Raw genomic sequence first — 12,035 nt, 5'->3', positions numbered from 1 at the left:
CTAGGAAAAAGCCTGGGCATACACTGGGTGTTCAAAAAACATTTGTGGCATGGAGATGAAAATTGTGATTCCAGGGCTTCTCCCTTTGCACTGATTCACAGCCTCCTCTACGTCCTATCCTGTGATTTCATTCACAATTCCCTATGTATTTGCCTAATGCGCAGAGCCTATTACATAATAATACTTATTTGAAAACATCCAGTAGTATTAATTAAGAGAAATGGTCTTGGTGAATTCCATCAGACATTACTTGCTACTATTTGGACAACTTCAAGCATTAGATCCATGCAGAAACTCTAAAGTGACTGGGTTTCATCAAAAATCAAAATGCCGTGCCTGCTTCAGCAGCACATATACTAAAACTGGAACGATACAGAGAAGATTAGCATGGCCCCTGCGCAAGGATGACACGCAAATTCGTGAAGCATTCCGTATTTTTGAGTCAAATTGTGCTTTGGTCCATTGTTAATTGAGAAACTGTTTCAATAAAATATTCTTTTCTACAAAAAGAAAGAAAGAAAGAAAGAAAGAAAGAAAGAAAGAAAGAAAGAAAAAATAAAAATGCCCAAGCCTCTAGGAAGTCTGTTCTGAGAATCTTTGTCATTTCATCTTTCTACTCATGGACACTGCCTTAAATGTTAATTGGAAAAGAATATTTCACTTGTATTATTACACGCAGTTCTAATGCTTTCCTCTAGAATGTAAGCTCAGTGAAGACAGGAACTAAAAATACACTTAACACTCTTTATAGGCATGAAGTGGTTACAGGGCTTAAGCAGCTTGCAGGCAGTTAACAAATACCTTAATAGCAGAATGAATGACGGCCAGGATCCTGGCAAGAAAAGGAGCCAGGAAAAAGTACTCATGCCACGAGGGGGCTGCTGGATGGCTAAGGAGACACCTGAGGGAGAAACCAGTGATAAGTTCTTACTCAAAAAAGGAATTCAGAGCCAAATGCTTACTTCCTCCCAAGGGCTAGCCTGACTCTGGACATGCTGTTGTTGGTTGGGGGTTGGGAGGGAGAAGGAAAGAGAAAGAAAAAAAAAAATCACAGTTCTAAATGGAAACAAACAGACTTGAGGTAAAAGTACTTGCACACGTTCATCTGGCTTCGCAGCCTCTCCACTGTGCCTGCAACAAGTGAATGACCCCCTCCCACCCTTCCCATTGGGAAACAGGTGTCTCCTGCCAATTAGGATTTAAAAATCAACAGGGGCTTCTTGAGAGAATGATGACAAGTCTAATTGCAAGAAGCAGCTGTAGAGCCTTGGCTACACTGGGGCAGAGTTGATTAACTCTGGGTGCCTGGCACAGAGCTGGGGTCAGCTCCCCGTCACAGGGTTGGAGTTGTAAAATGTAGGGCTAGTATTTAATGGCCTGAGCTCAGCAGGAGGGATTAGAGCACTCCATGCTGATCCTGTGAGTTGGGCATGGAAAGTCAAGTGGACACAAAGGCACTGTCAACAAGCAACATGGGTTCAAAGGGCTGCCACCACTATAGAATGCGACCAGCATGGTTACACGATGCTGTGTGAGTTACTCAATCTTACTGTTTTCACTGGCCTGTTATCAGGGCCCCACCCCTTGTCCAGACTGAGAACTTGGAGGTTCTTAGAAGTGTGGCCTCAAGATGGCTAGTGACATTTGCTTGGTCTATAACATACTTATATTACATAAGCCCTAGTCTGAAGAAGCCAAGAAAAGTATGATAGTGGTAGTACATTGTAGGTATGGAATTGGCAAAGCAAAGCCAACAATAAGCAAACAAAAAAGCATTGTGCATTTGAAGGGCTCAGGTAAACAAATTTTAAAAGTAAATTAAAATTATTAACTTAAAAGAGCTTTCTAAGATTTTTCTAATAGAACGTCATTAGGTTCTCCAGACCCTTCTATGCATGTGTATTTCAGACAGCGTGTATGTGGATCCAGGTACATATGCACATGCTTATAGGCTCAAACCTCACCTCCTGGGGAAGTCCTTCTTGGTTTTTCTCTGCACTTCCTGAACACATTCTTCCGGCCTGTGCACCAGCTCTCCTTTGTGTGCCTTTACTGTTTGCTTGTACACACGGCTCATTCATTAGTAGAGTGAAAACCTTCTCTTGGAGTAGATGTGTGTTTCAGTTGTCTTTGTATCCTTATAGTAAGAGCTCCCAAAAGAGGAGGTGTGGAATCTGCCAAAGCATTGCTAGCAATTGCCAAAGCAAATACTGCGATCATGCCATTCTGTTGCCATCTAAGAAGTCATTCCTTTAAAATGCCAGTGAAGACAGGAAAGTCCAAGAAACATTCCTCCGGAAACACATGCAAACATTGATTCTGGAATGCTTTGGCATTCTCTCTATAAGAATAGTTCAGTGAGAGCCGGCAGAAAGAAAAACAAAACCAGAGAATAACATTTGCTCACAGAAACTTACAGCCCTTAATATAGGCAGTGCTGAGAGGTCAAGGTCAAGTGGATTAACAGGATGAAGCGTTTTCAGTAGGGAAATTCTACAAATCCTATAAACACATTAAAGTCTGTAGTAGAAACCAGTCCATACACCCATGAAATCCTTTCTAACTGACATTTCCTGGAATCTTACTCCATACTACCTTGTGTTCTGACCAATAGAACCCAAAGAGATATAAATTTTGTCTTTGTCTTAAGCTGCTTCTACAAGGGGAGTGAAGTACTGTCCCATGAACATGAATGCACTGACCTCTATGCTCTACTAGCAGAATGCATTCTAAGGCACACAGAGATGACTTCAGTCTGAATGGGATTTTGCCAACCTGAGATAGGGGTATAATCATGTTTAGAAGACAAAAAGGAGTTTTAGGAAGAGGACTTAATTAATGTCAGCAATGAGAGTACAGGGTGTTTAAGAAAAGCAAATGAGATCCACGTGAAACCCAGAATGAGAATGGGCTGAAAGGAGGGTGGATGTGGTAGTGTTGATGCCACAGTGTCACGCTAAAGAGTCTCCCCTTGATCTCTTAAGAGATCTTGGAGTCTTGCAAACAGACTTTCAAAGAGCAGAGAGACCAGCTGAGTTCTGCTCTTTATTACCCCAGCGAGCTGGCTCACAGGGGATGCAGTGGAATGTCGGGAGCAGTCAGGTGGCAGCTGAATACTGTTAATCATCTTGGCAAAATGGAGTTGAAATCTTCAGTTAGGGATGGGGCCAAGAAGTGAGGCAAAGACAGAGATGTAAAGAACATTTCAGGAATGACATGGATGAGCCGAGAGACGGAAGGCAGAGCAGGGGGGCAGTACGAAGTCCATGGTTTGTAGTTTGGGGAACAAGGTGGACGGGTGGTCACGAAATAAACAAAGAGAATGCAAGCTGAATTAGGGGCATATTAAGTGCAGAATTTGTAAGTAAAGATAAACTTGCAAAAGAAGTAGGCAGAATTTACATATGGGTCTGAATCCATACTTAACAATGTTTCATAAATAAAATGTTTTAACATAATGGGTCAGTATATAGAAAAACTAGTCTGCATGAAGTGATCCATTTAAAGATTGATCCATTTAAAGATTTTTAATCCATTTAAAGTAATCCATTAAAGTAATCCATTTAAAGATTGATCTTACAATCTCAAATAATGTGTTTATAGTGTGGAAAAGAAAGAGACCAATACATTCCATCCCCAACACACAAAGTTGAGTTAATTGCTTGCTTAAGTAAGGGAGAACGTGGCTAGTCTTACTGAACAAAGAAAGATCTTATGAAGGATTTGGGGAAGAACATGTTTTGGGTAGTGTCGGTTACCAAAGCAAGAGGAGGTGGCCGCAGTCTTGGAAGCAGGGTTTTGTGTTGGTGACAGAGGCAGGAGTGGGTAGATTTCAGCCTTACGAGCTCAAGCTCGTTCACTAGTGTGGCTGGCATTGAACATGTAAGGCTGGGTTGGTTTTCAGACATGTGTTCCCAGAACAAATTGCATTTCACTGATTAGGCAAGTTGAAAAACAGCTCTGGTGTCTGCCTGCATTTGCCTTTTAACTGAAATTCATTGATTAAACGGACTTAAAACTAGTTTCTAGGCTTTACTGGTTAGCAAAGCTCTAGAACTCTCAGGCTCTTCTTTAGTTTTTTTTTAATTATCCTCATTAGGTAAGAAACCACTGCAGTAATGGCCAAATCATCTATTTCACTGCAGGGCTACTCTGAAAATCTGCAAATAAAAAGCATCCCCATTTTTAAACTTCTCATAACAATAGCAGAACCCAGATCCCTGGGTGGCGCAGCGGTTTGGCGCCTGCCTTTGGCCCAGGGCGCAATCCTGGAGACCCGGGATCGAATCCCACGTCGAGCTCCCGGTGCATGGAGCCTGCTTCTCCCTCTGCCTATGTCTCTGCCTCTCTCTCTCTCTCTGTGTGACTATCATAAATAAATAAAAAATAAAAAAAAGAATGTCTTTAAAAACAATAGCAGAATACAACAAAGATTTCCAGTATTGCCAAGTATTTTGAATTTGTGTGATCTTAGCAATCTTCCATAATTTGGCTAATACCTAACCTTGCTTATTTTCACCTTGCTTATTTTCATGGTGTCACTGTCTCGCTCTATGAAGAAGATTTTAAATCTAGTACCGAAATGAGACAGTAGAAATCCAGGATGGTTCCTTACTGAACTTGGGGGCTAGGTATGTGTGCTATGGGTTTTCTTTTGTAAATTATTAGTTGTGCCTGTCAAACTGTTTAGATACTTCGAATTCTATGGTAATTTTTGGTAAAGCACCATTTGCTTCCCTTACAGCTGATGTCTAGGGCTATATGTGTTTCAGCTGTGGTGCTGGTCCTGCCAGGCTGACAGAAAGCTTGCTAAGTGGATATCTAAACAGATGTCTTAGTACATATGCCTTCTCTGCACTGAATCAACAGAAGGCTTACAATTTTTGGAATCCACTATATTGTTTATACTGTGATGTAAGATTTGGAAGCCATTTTAATTTTTTCTTTTAATACGGTTGAAAAAGGGTTCTGCTTCAAAAATTATTAAACTGAAAATAGCATTCAACTCCAAACACCATGCCATGGAGCCCCCATTATAGCACTTATCCTAGGCAGTGTAGTTGCCTGTACTGCTAACCGTGCCCTTTCCCAGTCTCCTACTACCCTTGGGAATTAGGCTTCCTTCCTTTGCTATTTTGGCCCAGTGCCTTGTTGAAGGCTTGACACATAATAGGTACTCAGTAAGTTTTCACTGAATAAATAAATCAGTAAGATTTTAATGCCAGATGCCAAAATAGTTCTTAAATGCAAACAGAGGTAACATATTCATTTTATTATGCTCATTTCCAAGTTCCATTCAACTATAAATACTTTGAATCCCCAAATAGGAAGAAATGTTGGAACCAATCATTTCCAACCCTCCTGTTTTACTTTAGAAAGATTCCTGAAAAACAGAGTAGAGAATAAAATATTTTTTATGAAACTTGAGGGCATTATGGTAAGTGAAATAAATCAGAAAAAGACAAACACTATATAGTCTCACTTATATGTGAAATCTAAAGTAAAACCAACAAAACCCAAACTCACAGTTACAGAGAACAATTGATGGTTGCTAGAGGTGGAGAGTGAGGCGTCGGCAAAATGGGTGAAAGTGGTTGAAAGGTACAAATTTCCAGTTGTAAAATAAGTAAGTCCTGGGAATGGAATGAACAGCATAATGACTAAAATTAACAATACCGTCTTGAATATTTGAAAGTTACTAAGAGAGTAGATCTTAAAAGTTCGCATCACAAGAAAAAAAATGTAACTGTGTGGTGATGAATGTGAACTAGGATTATTGTGGTGATTATTTCACAATACATATGAATCATTATCTTGTACACCTGAAACTAATATAATATTCTATACGTCAGTGATATCTCCATAAAAAAAGAATGAGGGGTGCCTGGGTGTCTCAGTCAGTTAAGCATCCAACTCTTGATTTTGTCTCAGGTCATGATCTCAGGGTAGTGACATGGAGCCCTGTGTTGGGCTCTGTGTTGGGCGTGGAGCCTACTGAAGATTCTCTCCCTCTGCCCCTTCCCATACCTCCCTCTTTTTCTCAAAAAAAAAAAAAAAAAAAAAGGAAAAGAAAAGAAAAAGAAAAAAGAACTAAAAACCAAGATCAGGAAATAGGTCTCTTGATTCTTAATTCAGTGCTTTTTTTTTTATTATTCCATGCCAATTTTTTGAAACATGTTTTTTTTTTTATTTTTCCTATCAGTCCAAAACAGTTTCTAAACATCATTTTTGTATCAACTTCATCAGACTATTTATTTTTTATATTTTATTTTTTTTTAAATTTATGATAGTCACACAGAGAGAGAGAGAGAGGCAGAGACACAGGCAGAGGGAGAAGCAGGCTCCATGCACTGGGAGCCCGACGTGGGATTCGATCCCGGGTCTCCAGGATCCTGCCCTGGGCCAAAGGCAGGCGCCAAACCGCTGCGCCACCCAGGGATCCCCATCAGACTATTTAAATTTAGTTTACATATTTTCACTAAAATCAGATTGAGAGAGCAAAGTTCTTATGATCAGTTCTTTGCCAATAGTAAACCACTAAGACATTTTCCCAATGATTGTCATCTCATATTTCAAGCTACTACCCTCAGCTTTTACCTATGTAGACATCACAGAAAAAAAAAAAAAGTGTCTCCAAAGAAAGAAATTCTAATGATAAAGGGAAGAAGGAGACAAAAAAAATTTAAGTTAGATTTCAGGCTTGATTTGACATCAAAACATCTGGTCAATCCATGGTCTGATATGCACCCCTCTTGGTTTTCTGTGACTAGTTATAATCTTGTGTGTTCAGATCATTCATTCCTTTCTTACTTAGGCAGGCACAAAATATTACAACTCTTGACCTTAGGAAACTCAGTTTTTGAGGGGCAAAGAATGGGATAATACCAGGAGTTAAAAGGAAATACACTAGGATATACTGGCATATAAGGCTTTTGTGAAGTTGTTTGTGAACTGAATCACACCTTATAGAAACTAAGAGTTTCTGCTAAGGAATTTTGGGAAATTCCCCTGGCTATTCGGGGTCTTTTCTGATTCCACACAAATCTTAAAATAATTTGTTCTAAGTCTCTGAAGAAAGTCCATGGTATTTTGATAGGGATTGCATTGAACGTGTAAATTGCCCTGGGTAACATTGACATTTTCACAATATTAATTCTGCCAATCCATGAGCATGGAATATTTTTCCATCTCTTTGTGTCTTCCTCAGTTTCTTTCAGAAGTGTTCTATAGTTTTTAGGGTATAGATCCTTTACCTCTTTGGTTAGGTTTATTCCTAGGTATCTTATGCTTTTGGGTGCAATTGTAAATGGGATTGACTCCTTAATTTCTCTTTCTTCAGTCTCATTGTTAGTGTATAGGAATGCCACTGATTTCTGGGCATTTATTTTGTATCCTGCCACGCTACCAAATTGCTGTATGAGTTCTAGCAATCTTGGGGTGGAGGCTTTTGGGTTTTCTAGGTAGAGTATCATGTCATCGGCGAAGAGGGAGAGTTTGACTTCTTCTTTGCCAATTTGAATGCCTTTAATGTCTTTTTGTTGTCTGATTGCTGAGGCTAGGACTTCCAGTACTATGTTGAATAGCAGTGGTGAGAGTGGACATCCCTGTCTGGGGGCATCACAATGCCAGATTTCAGGTTGTACTACAAAGCTGTGGTCATCAAGACAGTGTGGTACTGGCACAAAAACAGACACATAGACCAATGGAACAGAATAGAGAACCCAGAAATGGACCCTGAACTTTATGGTCAACTAATATTCGACAAAGGAGGAAAGACGATCCACTGGAAGAAAGACAGTCTCTTCAATAAATGGTGCTGGGAAAATTGGTCATCCACATGCAGAAGAATGAAACTAGACCACTCTCTTGCACCATACACAAAGATAAACTCAAAATGGATGAAAGATTTAAATGTGAGACAAGACTCCATCAAAATCCTAGAGGAGAACACAGGCAACACCCTTTTTGAACTTGGCCACAGTAACTTCTTGCAAGATACATCCACGAAAGCAAAAGAAACAAAAGCAAAAATGAACTATTGGGACTTCATCAAGATAAGAAGCTTTTGCACAGCAAAGGATACAGTCGACAAAACTCAGAGACAACCTACAGAATGGGAGAAGATATTTGCAAATAACATATCAGATAAAGGGCTAGTTTCCAAGATCTATAAAGAACTTATTAAACTCAACAGCAAAGAAACAAACAATCCAATCATGAAATGGGCAAAAGACATGAAGAGAAATCTCACAGAGGAAGACATAGACATGGCCAACATGCACATGAGAAAATGTTCTGCATCACTTGCCATCAGGGAAATACAAATCAAAACCACAATGAGATACCACCTCACACCAGTGAGAATGGGGAAAATTAACAAGGCAGGAAACAACAAATGTTGGAGAGGATGCGGAGAAAAGGGAACCCTCTTACACTGTTGGTGGGAATGTGAACTGGTGCAGCCACTCTGGAAAACTGTGTGGAGGTTCCTCAAAGAATTAAAAATAGACCTGCCCTACGACCCAGCAATTGCACTGTTAGGGATTTACCCCAAAGATTCAGATGCAATGAAACGCTGGGACACCTGCACCCCGATGTTTCTAGCAGCCATGACCACAATAGCCACACTGTGGAAGGAGCCTCGGTGCCCATCGAAAGATGATGGATAAAGAAGATGTGGTCTATGTATACAATGGAATATTACTCAGCCATTAGAAACAACAAATACCCACCATTTGCTTCAACGTGGATGGAACTGGATGGTATTATGCTGAGTGAAGTAAGTCAATCGGAGAAGGACAAACAGTGTATGTTCTCATTCATTTGGGGAATATGAATAATAGTGAAGGGGAATATAAGGGAAGGGAGAAGAAATGTGTGGGAGATATCAGAAAGGGAGACAGAACATAAAGACTTCTAACTCTGGGAAATGAACTAGGGGTGGTGGAGGGGGAGGAGGGCGGGGGGTGGGGGTGAATGGGTGACGGGCACGGAGGGGGACACTTGACGGAATGAGCACTGGGTGTTATTCTGTATGTTGGTAAATTGAACACCAATAAAAATTAATTTATTAAAAAGAATATTTTCTTTAAAAAAAAGGAATTTTGGGAAAAAAGTCTTTTATAAGTGGGGGAAAAAAACACCTCAAGTACACATATGAAAATGTCCATAATGTCTCTCTGTCAAAGGCAGACTTGGCTGCTGATATAAAACCAAGTAACAGGCTCATGACCTCTATTTTTCTCTTGAAATGGAACACCCACTTGACTTGGAAAGATCTATAGAACATCCATATTCCATTGTCAATCCAAATAATTGACAGTAGGTGATAATATTTACTTGTAGACACTAGAAAAAACCAAGGTGCCTTTAGTGAAAACCAGGGAGTTCTCCTGAAGGATATATAATGAACTATGCAAACTTAAACATTTCAACATGTTTTCTCCAGAGAACAATCTCTAGGCAGAAACTCAGTGTGTTTACTATGGTCACATGCCTGAGATTTCTGGGTCTGGGTCAGCAATAACCAGAGGAGGGTAAAGAAGGTGTTCATACATGTGGGTGTTTAAATGAGGCCTAAGTTAATTCTTTGACATTGTTCCCCTCTTACTTTTATTTATTTATTTTTTTATAAATTAATTTTTATTGGTGTTCAATTTACCAACATACAGAATAACACCCAGTGCTCATCCCGTCAAGTGTACCCCTCAGTGCCCGTCACCCATTCACCCCCACCCCCCACCCTCCTCCCCCTCCACCACCCCTAGTTCATTTCCCAGAGTTAGAAGTCTTTATGTTCTGTCTCCCTTTCTGATATTTCCCACACATTTCTTCTCCCTTCCCTTATATTCCCTTCCGCTATTATTCATATTCCCCAAATGAATGAGAACATACACTGTTTGTCCTTCTCCGGTTACTGTGGCCAAGTTCAAAAAGGGTGTTGCCTGAGTTCTCCTCTGGGATTTTGATGGAATCTTGTCTCACATTTAGATCTTTCATCCATTTTGAGTTTATCTTTGTGTATGGTGCAAGAGTGGTCCAGTTTCATTCTTCTGCATGTGGATGTCCAATTTTCCCAGCACCATTTATTGAAGAGACTGTCTTTCTTCTAGTGGATCGTCTTTCCTCCTTTATCGTATATTAGTTGAGCATAAAGTTCAGGGTCCACTTCTGGGTTCTCTGTTCTGTTCCATTGATCTATGTGTCTGTTTTTGTGCCAGTACCACACTGTCTTGATGAACACAGCTTTGTAGTACAACCTGAAATCTGGCATTGTGATGCCCCCAGATATGGTTTTCTTTTTTTAAAATTCCCCTGGCTGTTTGGGGTCTTTTCTGATTCCACACAAATCTTAAAATAATTTGTTCTAAGTCTCTGAAGAAAGTCCATGGTATTTTGATAGGGATTGCATTATACGTGTAAATTGCCCTGGGTAACATTGACATTTTCACAATATTAATTCTGCCAATCCATGAGCATGGAATATTTTTCCATCTCTTTGTGTCTTCCTCAATTTCTTTCAGAAGTGTTCTGTAGTTTTTAGGGTATATTTTGAGAACCATTTGAATGGTAAATGGTTCTCCAACCTTTTATTTTCAGGTTGTAGGTGTCCTTCTGTCTAAAATGAGTCTCTTGTAGACAGCAAATAGATGGGTCCTGTTTTTTTATCCAGTCTGAAACTCTGCGCCTTTTGATGGGGTCATTAAGCCCATTCACGTTCAGAGTTACTTGAACTTCTTCTTAAAGGGGAGTTTTAAGAGTCCCCCTTAAAATTTCTTGCAGAGCTGGTTTGGAGGTCACATATTCTTTCAGTTCCTGGCTGTCTCGGAAGCTCTTTATCTCCCCTTCCATTTTGAATGAGAGCCTTGCTGGATAAAGTATTCTTGGTTGCATGTTCTTCTCATTTAGGACCCTGAATATATCCTGCCAGCCCTTTCTGGCCTGCCAGGTCTCTGTGGAGAGGTCTGCTGTTACCCTAATATTCCTCCCCATGAAAGTCAGGGACTTCTTGTCTCTTGCTGCTTTAAGGATCTTCTCTTTATCTTTGGAATTTGCAAGCTTCACTATTAGATGTCGAGGTGTTGAACGGTTTTTATTGATTTTAGGGGGGGATCTCTCTATTTCCTGGATCTGAATGCCTGTTTCCCTTCCCAGATTGGGAAAGTTTTCAGCTAGGATTTGTTCAAATACATATTCTGGCCCTCTGTCCCTTTCGGCGCCCTCGGGAACCCCAATTAAACGTAGGTTTTTCTTCCTTAGAGTGTCATTTATTTGCCTTAATCTGTCTTCATGGTCCCTTAATTGATTGTCTCTTTTTTCCTCAGTTTCCCTCTTTGCCATTAACTTGTCTTCTATGTCACTCACTCGTTCTTCCACCTCGTTAACCCTCGTCGTTAGGACTTCTAGTTGGGATTGCATCTCATTCAATTGGTTTTTAATTTCTGCCTGATTGGATCTAAATTCTGCAGTCATGAAGTCTCGTGAGTCCTTAATGCTTTTTTCTAGAGCCACCAGTAGCTGTAGAATAGTGCTTCTGAATTGGCTTTCTGACATTGAAGTGTAATCCAGATTTTGTAACTCTGTGGGAGAGAGGGCTGTTTCTGATTCTTTCTTTTGAGTTGAGGTTTTCCTTCTAGTCATTTTGCTCAGTGCAGAGTGGCCAAAAACAAGTTGTATTGGAACACGGGGGAGTATCACTGGTCCGTCCAGCTGGTCTTCTGGGGGAGGGGCCTGCTGTGCTGATTTTCAGGTGTTAGCACTTGGGGGAGCTGCTCTGCCCCTGCCTGCTGCAGGGCTCAGCGGGGGGTGTTTACCCCATGGGGCCCCAGGAGGAACAGTCGCAGTTGCTATGGCAACTCTGGAAGCCTGGATTCAGCCTCCGCAGGAACTACGGGGCTCGGGGCTCTCGGCTCTCCGTCCGCAGGGCCTGGAGGCTCCGGGGCGGGGCCGCTGATCTGCTCAGCTCGGGGCAGGAGCGTCCTCGCTGTCCTGGGCCCTCCCGGCCTCTGCCTGTCCCGGGGGAGGCCGGATCCTGG

The 12,035-nt window shown here is 41.0% G+C and overlaps 1 non-coding gene across 1 annotated transcript; it reads left to right on the top strand.

The window, feature by feature from the left end:
* The first annotated feature begins 332 nt into the window (after window positions 1-332).
* LOC129509314 (U6 spliceosomal RNA) lies at window positions 333-439 on the top strand. The gene has a single exon (XR_008664334.1). It is a non-coding gene; the product is annotated as a U6 spliceosomal RNA (small nuclear RNA).
* The last annotated feature ends 11,596 nt before the right edge of the window (window positions 440-12,035 follow it).

The sequence above is a fragment of the Nyctereutes procyonoides genome, unplaced genomic scaffold, assembly GCF_905146905.1.
Source record: "Nyctereutes procyonoides isolate TBG_1078 unplaced genomic scaffold, NYPRO_anot_genome, whole genome shotgun sequence".
NCBI classification, from domain to species: domain Eukaryota; kingdom Metazoa; phylum Chordata; class Mammalia; order Carnivora; family Canidae; genus Nyctereutes; species Nyctereutes procyonoides.
Note: the sequence above shows the minus strand (reverse complement) of the source record. Positions and strands in the feature narration are given on the sequence as shown.